Here is a 14208-nt window from a genome sequence, read left to right on the forward strand (position 1 = left end):
GTCTATACTCCAATATGGAATAAAAAGTTAAAAAAGACAAGAAATGGGAGTACAGGGAAAACAGGGAGTACAGGGCCCCGGGTGCTCCTGGGCACACGGCCTTTCTGTGACTTTCATTTCTTTAATTACAGGAAACAGTCTGCACTCAGCCTCCACAACCTTCCCTGAGCCCTAACAGGGAGATTTGAGTGCTTGCTGTTTAGGAAAGGGAGGCACTGTCAGACCAGGGAGAGACAGCCTAGAGAAATAAGAGAGTAGCCTTGGGGCAATGTCCTGGTTCCCCATCAACAGATACACACAATAGTTTTGAGTTGTTTTACAAATACTGAAACCCCCTCCAGGTGGGAGAAATGAATGATTATTGAATCAGTTGAAGCATCACTAGGAACAAAGCTAATGGAGGTGATGGAATTCCAGTTGAGCTATTTCAAATCCTAAAAGATGATGCTGGGAAAGTGCTGCACTCAATATGCCAGCAAATTTGGAAAACTCAGCAGTGGCCACAGGACTGGAAAAGGTCAATTTTCATTCCAATCCCAAAGAAAGGCAATGTCAAATAATGTTCAAACTACCACACAATTTCACTCATTTCACACGCTAGCAAAGTAATGCTCAAAATTCTCCAAGTCAGACTTTAACAGTATGTGAACCAAGAACTTCCAGATGTTCAAGCTGGATTTAAAAAAGGCAGAGGAACAAGAGATCAAATTGCCAACATCCGCTGGATCATCGAAAAAGCAAGAGAGTTCCAGAAAAACATTTACTTCTGCTTTATTGACTATGCCAAAGCCTTTGACTGTGTGGATCACAATAAACTGTGGGAAATTCTAGAAGAGATGGGAATACCAGACCACCTGACCCGCCTCCTGAGAAATCTGTATGCAGGTCAAGGAGCAACAGTTAGAACTGGACATGGAACAACAGACTGGTTCCAAATTGGGAAAGGAGTATGTCAAGGCTGTATATTGTTATCCTGCTTATTTAACTTATATGCAGTGTACATCATACAAAATGCCAAGCTGGATAAAGCACAAGCTGGAGTCAAGATTGCCGGGAGAAATATCAATAACCTCAAATATGCAGATGACACCACCATTATGGCAGAAAGTGAAGAAGAACCAAAGAGCCTCTTGATGAAAGTGAAAGAGGAGAGTGAAAAAGTTGGCTTAAAGCTCAACATTCAGAAAACAAACATCATGGCATCTGGTCCCATCACTTCATGGCAAATAGATGGGGAAACAATGGAAACAGTGTCAGACTTTATTTTTGGGGGCTCCAAAATCACTGCAGATGGTGACTGCATCCATGAAATTAAAATAAGCTTGCTCCTTGGAAGAAGAGGTATGACCAACCTTGACAACATATTAAAAAGCAGAGACATTACTTTGCCAACAAAGGTCCATCTAGTCAAGGCTATGGTTTTTCCACTGGTCATGTATAGATGTGAGAGTTGGACTGTAAAGAAAGCTGAATGCCAAAGAATTGATGCTTTTGCACTATGGTGTTGGAGAAGACTCTTGAGAGTCCCTTGGACTGCAAGGAGATCCAACCAATCCATCCTAAAGGAAATCAGTCCTGAATATTCATTGGAAGGACTGATGCTAAAGCTGAAACTCCAATACTTTGGCCACCTGATGGAAGAACTGACTCATTGGAAAAGACCCTGATGCTGGGAAAGATTGAAGGCAGGAGGAGAAGAGCACAACAGAGGATGAGAAGGTTGGATGGTATCACTGACTCGATGGACATGAGTTTGAGCAAGCTCTGGGAGTTGGTGATGAACAGGGAGGACTGGCGTGTTGCAGACCATGGGGTTGCAAAGAGTCGGACACGACTGAGCGACTGAACTGAACTGACTGTCCAGAGTGGATGAGTGCTAAGCTGCTTCAGTCCTGTCCGACCCTTTGTGATCCTATGGATTTTAGCTCGTCAGGCTCCTCTGTCCATGGGATTCTCCTGGGAAGAATACTGGAGTGGGTTCCCATGCGGTCCTCCAAGAGATCTTCCCAACTCAAGGATCGAACCAGCATCTCTTTGTCTCCTGCTCTGGCAGGAGGAGTCTTTGCCACTGGCGGCACCTGGAAGCCTTGTCCAGAGTATCCTCCTGATATTAACTGTATGACCTTGGCAGATGTCAATGAACTGTAGAGAATCACTTCCATTCTAACCTCAGGAAGAGATTAGGGAGAGTATCTAATAATTTTAGGGAGAATTTCATATGATAAATGAAAAAGATAATACAGACAAGTACAAGTTTTTGAAGCCTTACCTAAAATCCACTAAGTTCTTTATTTCATTGCTCAAAACCATATAGGTATGAGTCTGTGTACATGTGCATTACTTATATTCATATATGAATGATATATATTAGATCTTTAATTTAGATTCAGTCCATGATATATACTAGCATTTCCTTTGACCGTAGTTTGCTTACATTTTGAACTCTAGTTTCTCAAAAATATTTAGATAGAAACATTCATTGTCCGATTTTGGCTTGGCAGCAGTAAATAGTGGCATGAAGCAAGATCTTAATTCCCTGCCCAGAAATTAGACCTGGGTAGCCTGGATGAGAACCAAGAATCCCAGCAAGCACTAGAGGCTAGAAGCTATTTTGCCCTGGATCTTTGCCCCCAGTGAAAAATGCATTTATCATAGAGACAAAAACTGTAAATGCAGGAATACAAAGTTTATTACTGAAGACATAGCACGACAACAAGTGGGAGAGCATACAGGGTGACAGTTTTAGTTAAGACAGCAGCAAAACGGGGATTCACACCCACAGAGAAAGGGTGTGGGCAGCCTTCTTAGTGAGGAGGAGCTCAGTAAAGAGGCAGTTGAGTCATGTATATAGGTCAGTTCTTCTGGGTCTTTGTTTACCTTTAGCCAATTATCTGGTCTCTTTGTCCACACATGACCTCCCCTGAGGCCCTCCCCTGGGCACACACACGCAGACCTCAGCCAAGATCCATCTCAAAGTGAAGGCTTCTGGGAGGTACAAGACTCATTCATTATGGCCTGGCATTATCCCCTGACTTCTGACCCACAAGGGGCCTTTTTGTGCTCGTGTAGTGTCTCCTTTGTCCCAAAAAGGTGAGAGCAGAGATCCCTTAATCCTTTACTCAAACAGAATTTTGCCCCTCTTTATCCTTGCCATGACTTCTACCTTGACTATTGCCATGACTCTTAGTGTCTACAAGAGACAAAGACTGGTTACTTACCCTGCTTCTGTTGTTACTTCCATTTTGGAGGGCAAACAGGAGGCTGATTGTAAATTCCTCAACTGGAGCCCATCTATCTCTTGTCTCAGGAAATGTGAACAGTTGTAAGTATCCAGCCTGAAGCCCACTGCTTCCTGCCCCATGAAATGCAAACAGGAGGCCAACTGTAAAAGTCTGACCTGGAGCCCATTTATCTCCTGCCTCATCAGTATTGTATTAGTCCAGAGTTTATTAATAAGCTCATAAAATGATTATAGTACTATTAATGATTCAATTATGTGAAGAATTATTATCAAAATGTTATGCTTTTAATACTTTTTCAAAATGTGCTAGTGGAATGATAGCACAGGTTCTCACGATTTTAAATTTCATATGGATTGCAAAAGCCAGTTTACATAGACACCAGCTATTTGTACAATAACCAGTCTGTTAATGGCAGACCTGTCATAAAATAATTATGTTAGAAACCCTTAATCATGTAAGTTTTAATGGGGGAAAATGCCATTCATTCCACAGTAACTGCACTATTTTCAAATAGAAAAACCACAAACTCATTTTTTCAAGAAAAAAAAAAGTTAAAAAAAATCAATTTAAAAATTTCCAAACTCAGACTATTTTTTTTTTTGGATCACAAAACAAAACAATAAATCCAGTCATCTCAGTTCAGTTCAGTCAATTCAGTCGATCAGTCGTGTCCGACTCTGTGACTCCATGAACTGCAGCACATCAGGCCTCCCTGTCCATCACCAACTCCTGGAGTTCACTCAAAACTCACGTCCATCGAGTCGGTGATGCCATCCAGCCATCTCATCCTCTGTTGTCCCCTTTTCCTCCTGCCCCCAATCCCTCCCAGCATCAGTCTTTTCCAATGAGTCAACTCTTTGCATGAGGTGGCCAAAGTACTGGAGTTTCAGCTTTAGCATCATTCCTTCCAAAAAACACCCAGGACTGATCTTCTTCAGAATGGACTGGTTGGATCTCCTTGCAGTCCAAGGGACTCTCAAGAGTCTTCTCCAACACCACAGTTCAAAAGCATCAATTCTTCGGCGCTCAGCTCTCTTTACAGTCCAACTCTCACATCCATACATGACTACTGGAAAAACCATAGTCTTGACTAGACAGACCTTTGTTGGCAAAATAATGTCTCTGCTTTTGAATATGCTATCTAGGTTGGTCATAACTTTTCTTCCAAGGAGTACTGCTAAGTCACTTCAGTCATGTCTGATTCTGTGCGACCCCATAGACGGCAGCCCACCAGGCTCCCCCGTCCCTGGGATTCTCCAGGCAAGAACACTGGAGTGGGTTGCCATTTCCTTCTCCAATGCATGAAAGTGAAAAGTGAAAGTGAAGTCGCTCAGTCGTGTCCGACTCTTCGAGACCCCCTGGACTGCAGCCTACCAGGCTCCTCCGTCCATGGGATTTTCAAGGCAAGAGTACTGGAGTGGGTTACCATTGCCTTCTCCATCTCCAAGGAGTAAGCGGCTTTTACTTTCATGGCTGCAGTCATCTCAGTCATGTATAAATGCAAAGGCACCACTAGAGGGAGCAATTTACTCAGTTTATCTTTGGATGTGCTTCTGTAACTTCTCACCAATTATGTGGAGGTAGCATTCTAAGCGGCAGTAGATTTTAGACTCTGTGTCCTCAGCCCTCAATACTTAAAAAGTGTTATCCTAGTAATGTGTTTCACACTAAAATAATTTTAACCTAGAATTTTTTTTAATAGTTGCTGAAGTTTGCAAGGAGGTCTACCCATGAAAACAAGGTTACCTTGTAGCCTGGCTGAATCCTTGTTTACGCGTAGGGTTTATGATCTAGGGAAGTCCCAGAAAGATGCAGGTCCTTGCTAAATGAGTTGTACTTATTCATGTACATGAATAAATTCATCCTGTACATATTCATTCAAAATTAGCATGCTGAATACCATAGAAAATTCCAATAAGAGTTTATTATCTTTTGCTGAAAAGTTCAGAGATAGACACCTAGGGCTGGGCTGATCATCATCAGGGAATTTGGTTCCTTCTCTCTGCCCCACCATCCTATTCACGGCCTCCAAAGTCTATCATCTTGTGGCCAAAATGACTGCTGGAGCTCCAGCCCTCACATTTGTGCTCTTGGCAGCCAGACAGTATTTTCTGTACACTTCCTTAGCTTCAGTGGGTCTCCACCTCTTCCCTGGGGATGACAGGACTTGTTGCCCCTACCCCAGCTGCTTGATCCTTTTGTTCCATAGAGAATAGGGATCTATTTTCCCACTCCCTTGCTCCAGGTCCTCCCCACTGAGGGAGACTTTCCATCTTCCATCCTTCCCATGAGCACCTAGATGAGAAGTCACAAGTTGGTGTGAACACTCTTCTTGTGTCTGGGGATCCCAGGAGTTCTATACTGTCATGCTAGCCTGCACTTAATTTTTGATAATTTGGTAAAACAGCTGAATTGTTCTGACCCACTTGTTTGGTATTCTGCATCTTTTCCTCCCCTGCTGAGGACAGGTGAGCCAGTGACAACGTCTTGTCTATGTGGAGTGGCCTCTCTTCCTTTGGGTTATAGTTTATTCAGTTGTCTTACAACCTCAACTCCTTGGAGATCCAGGAAAATTTGTGACTCTGTAGTTTACCTGGCTCTTTCTTCTTGTCCAGATGGGAGCAGGTCTCTGCATCCTGGGCGTAACTGAAGAGGCAATATGTGAAGAGACTGAGAATTTTCCAGAGTTATGAAAAGTCATTAAGCCACAGACACAAGCTATCACAAACCAAGCAACATAAACAAAAAGAAACCCTCAGCTTGGCATATTGTCGAGAAATTGCAGAACATAAAACTGAGAGGAAGCAGTCTTCACTGATGAAGGATTTTAAATAGCAGACTTCTCACCTGCAACAACACCAGCCAGGAGGCAGTGGAATCAACATCATCAAAATGCTTAGGAGGAAAAACTGCTGAACTGAAACCATTCACCTAACAAAACTCTCCACAGACAGCTGTATTCGTTGGCACTGGGTTCAGTTCTAAAGAACAGAAAAGCTCCAAATGACGGTGCTTAACACAGCTTAGGGGTTTATTTCCATCTTGTGTAAAACCAAGCTCTGCGGTCTAAGGGCTGGGCGGGGGCTGGGCTGCATGATGCTCTCGGGCCCCCGGTTTCCTCCCTCTGCGTCCTGCCGTTGCCAGATGTGGTCCTTACACTCCTGATCCAAGGCAATAAAAAAGTGCCTTCTCTCTAAAGAAAATGACAGTCATGGAACAAGGAAGCAATCTTTTTATAAAATAAAAACTGGGGCTTGTGTCAGCATGTAACAGATTTTATCAAATGCTGTTGGTCTGACACACTGCTGGGAGTTGTGGTTCAAAGTCTGGAGGAATGATCTAACCTTGAACTTACATCCTGGTGGTGGTGGGAGTAGAACCAGGGACCTTCACCCCCCTTCCCTATAGACTGTAGCGCATCTGAGAGGTTCACAGAGCAGTCGTTGCCTGTTGATCTCCCCAGGCTTGGAGACACTATTCCAGCTGCCGTCAGTGCCTTCCATCCTTCTAAACTCACACAAAGCCTTCCTCCCTGGATGCTCCTCATTTGTCTGCTCCAGAGTTCACCCAAAGACAAGTCCTCATCACAGACCAAAAGGAGCTCCCACTGCTCTCAAGGGCTGACTTCTGGGGGCTTCCCCAGCCTCCCACCACCAGACCCATTCTGAAACAAGGGTCAGGGATGTTCTTACATGTCGTTATGACTGGTGTTCTCAGGAGGGTCTCTGGACTGTGGGCAGGGGCCCTGAAAACACAAGAGAGAGTGACCAGGGTACTGGGAGGGCGATGCAGAGGCTGGTCACAGGAAAATAGACATCTTCTCATTGTCTCTGCTCCTGGACCCCAGTAAGCAGGCAAGAACAGGAGGGAGAAGGGACGGAGGAAAGGTGCAGGCTTGGTGGAGCTGGGGAGGCAGGCGAGGGCCTCAGAGAGAGTCAGGGAGTGGATTCACTCCAGTTCAGAACTTCCTCCCCCTCCTTTCTCCCCAGGTCATACAGAAATAAAAGAGAACATCAATGGAACTGCTTCCCGTTCAGTCTGGACCACAGAGTGCATGAGCATCTTCAGCCAGCCTGGACACCCAGGAGGCACACTCACTCCCTTCCCTGCACGTCCACTGGTGAAACGGAGCAGGACCCTATAGTCCTTGCCCCTTGGGTCCTCTGTCTGCCTTCTGTCTGTGCAAAGACTTTGGCCAAAGGATAAGTTAAACAAGTGAGAAAATGCAGAATAAAAAGGAAAACAGTCAAAGGAAACCAAATAATAATGATGTAGTCCTTAAGCATAATCAAGGACCTTTAGTTGCTCTACAAGGGCTACAGATAATACTCTGAGCCATATCCTGTGAGCTGTCTGACACATACTGAAACACCCATCATGGGGAGAAGTTAACTACGTGATGGACAAACTGAAGCCATGACTTAAGCTGCCCAATTCCAAGAGCTAGACTCAAGAAATGAAAACAAAACCTAAGATTAATTGCACTTAAAACAATCAAGATGACACTGGTCAGACCACAGATGACCAATGTCAAGGTGACTATCAGACCTGACTGCTGTTTCTTTCTGTAGCCCCCTCCTTCTGTCTATAAAAGCTCTTGCCCCCTGATTGTCAGGTCGGGGGAGTCAGCCTTTGGACAGGTGTCCACCCTCGCTCCCCACAGTTGCCAGCATCCAAGATAAAACAAACTTTCCTTTTCCATCAACCTTGCCTCTTAGCTTTTTGAGTGGTGAGCAGCCAGACCCCACTTTTGGTTATGCTGGCAAGCCCCACAACCAGTGAACCATACACTTCCTGAAAGAAAGTCTTTGACCTTATATTCATGAAGAACGACGCCTAGCACCTGGGGTGCATTCCTCACCCCACGGGGGCGGGGGTGGTTCTCAGACCTCCTCCTCAGGCCAACCCCTCCCTCCCCGGGCTCTCCTTCTGTCACTGGCCCCACGCAGCTGCCAGGCATCCCAGCTGCTCTCTCCCTCACCTCCTACATCCTCTCTCTGCCATCAACAACAGTCAGTTCCCTCTCAACCTAATGCTCTTCCACCTCGCACCACCCCCAGGTCCCACCTCCCTCTCCCCACACTGCCAGTCACCAGGTCACCACTGGCACCTCCGGGAGCTGATCCTTCTTCATGTTCTTTCTGCTCACAGTTCTCAGGCCATTCTTCCTGAAGCACGTCTGTTTGCATTGCTTAGTTTTAGGAAACCATTTGTGGTTCAAAGAGATCAGTAAGAAAAGGGCCAGTAACCTAAAGAAAAACGCACAGGAACAGGCAGGTCACAGAAAACCAGCAACGCAAACAGTGCATCAGTGCTCAAAAAACCGATCACCCTTCCTTATCACTGACAAGGTACAAAACAAAACACCAAGATGTAACCCGGACCCCGCAGGTTGACAAAAAGCGAACAGTCGCCGACACTGATGCTGCGGGCACCCTCACTCACTGTTGCTCATTGGGACTACAGGCTTACCCTCGGAGGCCCAAGCGTAACCTCTGATGAAGGCAGTTGTGACAACTTCAGTAGAAACGCATGTTCCCATCAACGCAGCAGCCCCACTGCTAGAAATGTACCTGTTGTAGACCTGCGGGCTTCCCAGGCGGCACTAGTGGTAAAGAATCTGCCTGCCAATGCAGGAGACGCAGGTTCGATCCCTGGGTCGGGAAGATCCCCTGCTGCCTGCCAATGCAGGAGATGCAGGTTCGATCCCTGGGTCGGGAAGATCCCCTGGAGTAGGAAATGGTAACCCGCTCCACTGTTCTTGCCTGGAGAATCCCATGGACAGAAAAGCCTGGTGGGCTACAGTCCATGGGGTCGTAACCAGTCAGACAAGACTGAGTGACTGAGCATGCACGTGTCACAAAATTACCAGTGTTCAGAGCAATGTAGCGTAGGATGGGAATCCTGACTTTGGAAAAGGGAATGCTTTCCCTCCAAATCCAGGAGCAAGACAGGCATGCGCACATTCATCTCTTCTAGCCATCATCCTACTGAAAAGCCAAGGCAATGCCTTAAGACTAGGGAAAAAAAGGAAGCCATAAGTATCCGAAGCAGGTGATGAAACTAACATTGTTTGCAGTGATATGATTATCTGTGTTAGAAATTCCAAACGTATATGACTAGAGTTAATAGGAGAAATTATCAAGTCACTAAATAGAAAATCAAAATGTAAAACTCAATTACATTTCTATGCCCTAGCTAGCAACAGTTACAAACGTTAAGTTTTGTTTACCTTTAAGACAGAATTACAGCAGTTAGCTTATCTTCAGCCTGACTGGTTTCTGATTAAACGTATTTGTAAACCACAGCTTCCTCATTTGTCATCTTGTTTTTTACTTTTTATCTCAGTGAACCCAGTAAACTTTCAATCTATATTTTCAAAGAAAGGTACCTAGTTTCTTTCACATGAAAACTCTGGGTTGTCTTTACACAATGAGGACAATTTAATGAGGCATGAAATTACTGGATCACAATATTTCCCTCTATTCTCAAGAAAAAGTAATTTGTTGTCTTCTGGCATTCATGCTGCAGCAGAAAACTCTGAAGCCAAGATTGTTTTTATTAAGTGCTTTAGAAGTAACCCTTTCTTCCCTCCAACACTGATTTTCTCTTAGTTATTGTAAGAATTTTCTCTTAGTTATTGTAGATAAACTTTTTTTTTTTTTTTTTTTGGCATACAGGTGTATGGTTGACATTACAACTGCTTGGTGGTATTGTTTATTTTTATTTCTAGACATTGGGAGAATCATCATTTTCAGCTCCCTTGAGATTGCGCAAGGCAATATTATATTGGTTTTGTCGAAAGAACTGTACTTTGTCAGTTCCGGGTGAGAACATTTCATTGCTTCTCTTTCTGGCACTTTCTTCTGCTAGAGAGGTACTTGTTGATTTGGACAGGCCATCAGACTGAAGCAGCCTGGAACTCGGAGGCAGTCTCCAAGGACAATGCCTTGAAAGTTCACCAGGGACACTCAGCGTACTGGAGAGAAGTCAAAATTTGTCCTGCAAAGCCGCTGAAGGGTAGAGGATGTTTATGACTCCAGCATAAATGAGCTGATCCTGACAGACAGAACATAGCTCTCTTTTCATTAATTCTGTCTGGAATACAGGAAGCCCTTTTAATCAGCACTCTCCGTTTCCCTTCACTTCAACAAAATTTTCTTCTCCATTTTCAGTCCAGTTCAGTTCAGTCACTCAGTCGTGTCCAACTCTTTGCAACCCCATGAACCTGCAGCATGCCAGACCTCCCTGTCCATCATCAACTCCCGGAGTCCACCCAAACTCATGTCCATTGAGCCGGTGATGCCATCCAACCATCTCATCCTCTGTCATCCCCTTCTCCTGCCCTCAATCTTTCCTAGCATCAGGATCTTTTCAAATGAGTCAGCTCTTTGCATCAGGTGGCCAAAGTATTGGAGTTTCAACTTTAGCATCAGTCCTTCCAATGAACACCCAGGACTGATCTCCTTTAGAGAGTTGGACTGATCCAACTGACTGGTTGGATCTCCTTGCCATCCAAGGGACTCTCAAGAGTCTTCTCCAACACCACAGTTTAAAAGCATCAATTCTTTGGCACTCAGCTTTCTTTATAGTCCAACTCTCACATCCATACATGACTACCAGAAAAACCATAGCCTTGACTAGACAGACCTTTGTTGGCAAAGCAATGTCTCTGCTTTTGAATATGCTATCTAGGTTGGTCATAACTTTCCTTCCAAGGAGTAAGTGTCTTTTATTTTTTTTTATTTTATTTTTTAAGCGTCTTTTAATTTCATGGCTGCAATCACCATCTGCAGTGATTTTGGAGCCGTTTCCACTGTTTCCACTGTTTCCCCATTTATTTGCCATGAAGTGACGGGACCAGATGCCATGATCTTTGTTTTCTGAATGTTGAGCTTTAAGCCTTTAAAGCTTTAAGCTTTAAGCTTTTTCACTCTCCTCTTTCACTTTCATCAAGAGGCTCTTTAGTTCTTCTTTGCTTTCTGCCGTAAGGGTGGTGTCATCTGCATATCTGAGGTTATTGATATTTCTCCCAGCAATCTTGATTCCAGCTTGTGCTTCATCCAGCCCAGCATTTCTCATGATGTACTCTGCATATAAGTTAAATAAGCAGGGTGACAATATACAGCCTTGACGTACTCCTTTTCCTATTTGGAACCAGTCTGTTGTTCCATGTCCAGTTCTAACTGTTGCTTCCTGACCTGCATACAGGTTTCTCAGGAGGCAGGTCAGGTGGTCTGGTATTCCCATCTCTTTCAGAATTTCCTACAGTCTATTGTGTTCCACACAGTCAAAGGCTTTGGCATAGTCAATAAAGCAGAAATAGATGTTTTTCTGGAACGCTCTTACTTTTCCGATGATCCAGCATATGTTGGCAATTTGATCTCTGGTTCCTCTGCCTTTTCTAAAACCAGCTTAAGAAAGTTCTTTTCTTATTCTTCTGTCCTTCGGGAAAAACACCAAGTTGTTTCCCTCTTCCTGATGGCTTTGTAAATCACCTATTTTTTTGGCATGTGCACACTGCTTCGTTTGTTTGTGGCTGTGCTGAGCCTTTGTTGCTCCAGCGGGCTTTCTCTAGTTGTGGAGCGCGGGGCTGCTCTCTCGGGGTGGTGCACCGGCTTCTCACTGCAGCGGCTTCTGCTGAGGAGCTCGGGCTCTAGAATTGAGAGCTGCAGTAGCTGCAGCACCTGGGCTCAGTAGATTGGCCCACGGACTTGAGTGGGAATCTTCCCAGACCGGGGGTTGAGACTGTGCCCCCTGCCTTGGCAGTGGATTCTTGACCATCTAAGCCGCCAGGGAAGCCCTGTAAATCAGTATTTTAAAATCAAATTCCTTTTTCTCTCTACATTCTGGAAGATAGTTATTATCCCATTTCAATAATGACTTACCACAGCAGCAACTAGGATTCAAGAGGATTAGAAGACAGGCATATACCCTTCCCCCACGCCAGATAGGAATGTTAGAAGATTCATTGGGGGAGGGGGGAATGACTTTTACTGAAAAGAAAACATGATCATAGTATGTTGTTTCCATGGCTAGGCTATAAAAAATATTTACAGGATCAGAAAATGTAAAATCTGAATATCCATCTTTTATGGGCAGTTGTGATTGACTGTGGGTTTACAGGTAGAGGAAGTGGGATTGGGAGGGATAGTGATGCATTAAATGATTCAATTATCATCTTCATTAATAGATTAACAGATAATATGTAAAACTGGAAAATCAATAAATAACACTATAAACTTTACGTTTCTCTCTCTTCTATATTTTCTTTCCCCAGAATATAGAAGTAAACATCTGAATAAATAGATAAGAGATTTTAAGTGATTCCTTCAGGGGAATGGAAACTGAGGCTTAGAATGATGGAGAAGAGGAGTCTTTTTGGCTTTTTGAATCTTGTACAATTTTGTGTCTTTTTGAGATGTGAGCTGTGAAAGTCGCTCAGTCATGTTCAGCTCTTTGCGACCCCATGGACTATACAATCCATGGAATTCTCCAGGCCAGAATACTGGAGTGGGTAGCCGTTCCCTTCTCCAGGGGATCTTCCGACCTAGGAATCGAACCGGGGCCTCCTACATTGCACGCGGATTCTTTTACCAATTGAGCTATCAGGAAAGCCCTGTGTCTTTTTAAACAGCAATCATCACACATGTCAAGTTATTTAGAAAAAATTTCACAAACTGCTTTACTAAGTAGCTGCTTCTTTTGTTTTCCTTTTGCTGCCTCTGAACAAAACTGTTCACAACAGGTTTATTCACAGCAGCCAAATCTTAGAAACAACCCAAATGATGGAATGAATGAATGAATGATTTTCTCTGCCTTTTAATTCACTCCAGGAAGAGGCTATCAATTTTGTCCTCCCAACAATTCACCAGAATTCCCTTTGCCCTAAACCTCTCTAGCACAGAAGGTGATTACCATTTATTTTCATCGTCTTTGAGTGGATGGACCAAGCGTGAGAGCATTCATTTCATGTTTCTTTATCAGCCGTTTTGAACACGTTCATACATGTGTTCATATTGTTTCTTCTTTATTCTTTAATGAATCACTTGTTCATATCCTAAGCCTTTTTAAAAATGGAAGTGTTTGATTCTTATTTACTTTTTTAAAAATTATTTATTTAAAAAAAGATGTTTATGTACAAAAGCTATTAACCCTTTATCTGGCATATAGGATGGGAATAACTTTCTTTCATTGCCATAGGCTTTTAAAATGCATGTGCTTTTTGGAAATATCAAATATTACATTTTTATATGGTATATAAATTTTTATGTGGTATGAAATAAGATATGTCCTTTAACTAGAAAAAGGGGAGTCAAAGCTGACTGCAGTGGGCAATGGGGACCAACCGGATCTGCTGGGTGATGGAGAAGGAGAGGGGGAGGGTTGGGAAGAGGGAGAGAGGGGGAGAGGGGGAGGGGAGGGGAGTGGGAGAGAGGGGGAGAGGGGCAGGGGAGGGGAGAATGCCTGTCAGTTGTGTTTGGTCCCACTGAGGTGAGCTGGGTGGGAGGGGGTGGCCTAGATGCTCAGGGAGAGTCCCACAGGTGGGAGACCCACGCTTTGGAGACTTGGAATTGTATTGAGAGAAGGCAATCTGGGGGTCCTCAGCTCTGGGAGGGGAGAAGCATCCCCATAGCATTGCGCTCAGATGCTGAGAAGCCTCTTCCAGAGACACGGGAGTGCCGTTTCCTGCGAGGCCCCAGATCTCAGGCTCATAAAGGAGCAGGAGGAAGTGGGGGACCCCGGGTTCAGGGAGGAGTTCCCACAGGCCCCGCTGGGAGCCGCGGCAATACTCCTCTCCCCCAGTATTGGCACAGCCCTGAGAAGTGAGGAGTCCGGGGCAGGCAGTGGGAGGGAATTCAGGAATGGGAAGTTCTGTTCCATGCCTTCCCCTCCATCAGACCTGTTTCCTGGCCCAGGTCCCTTTTCATTTCTTGAAATCTCTCCTTCCCACTGAAGTCTGTCA

This window comes from Bos taurus, chromosome 23 (assembly GCF_002263795.3).
Source record: "Bos taurus isolate L1 Dominette 01449 registration number 42190680 breed Hereford chromosome 23, ARS-UCD2.0, whole genome shotgun sequence".
Classification (NCBI taxonomy): Eukaryota; Metazoa; Chordata; class Mammalia; order Artiodactyla; family Bovidae; genus Bos; species Bos taurus.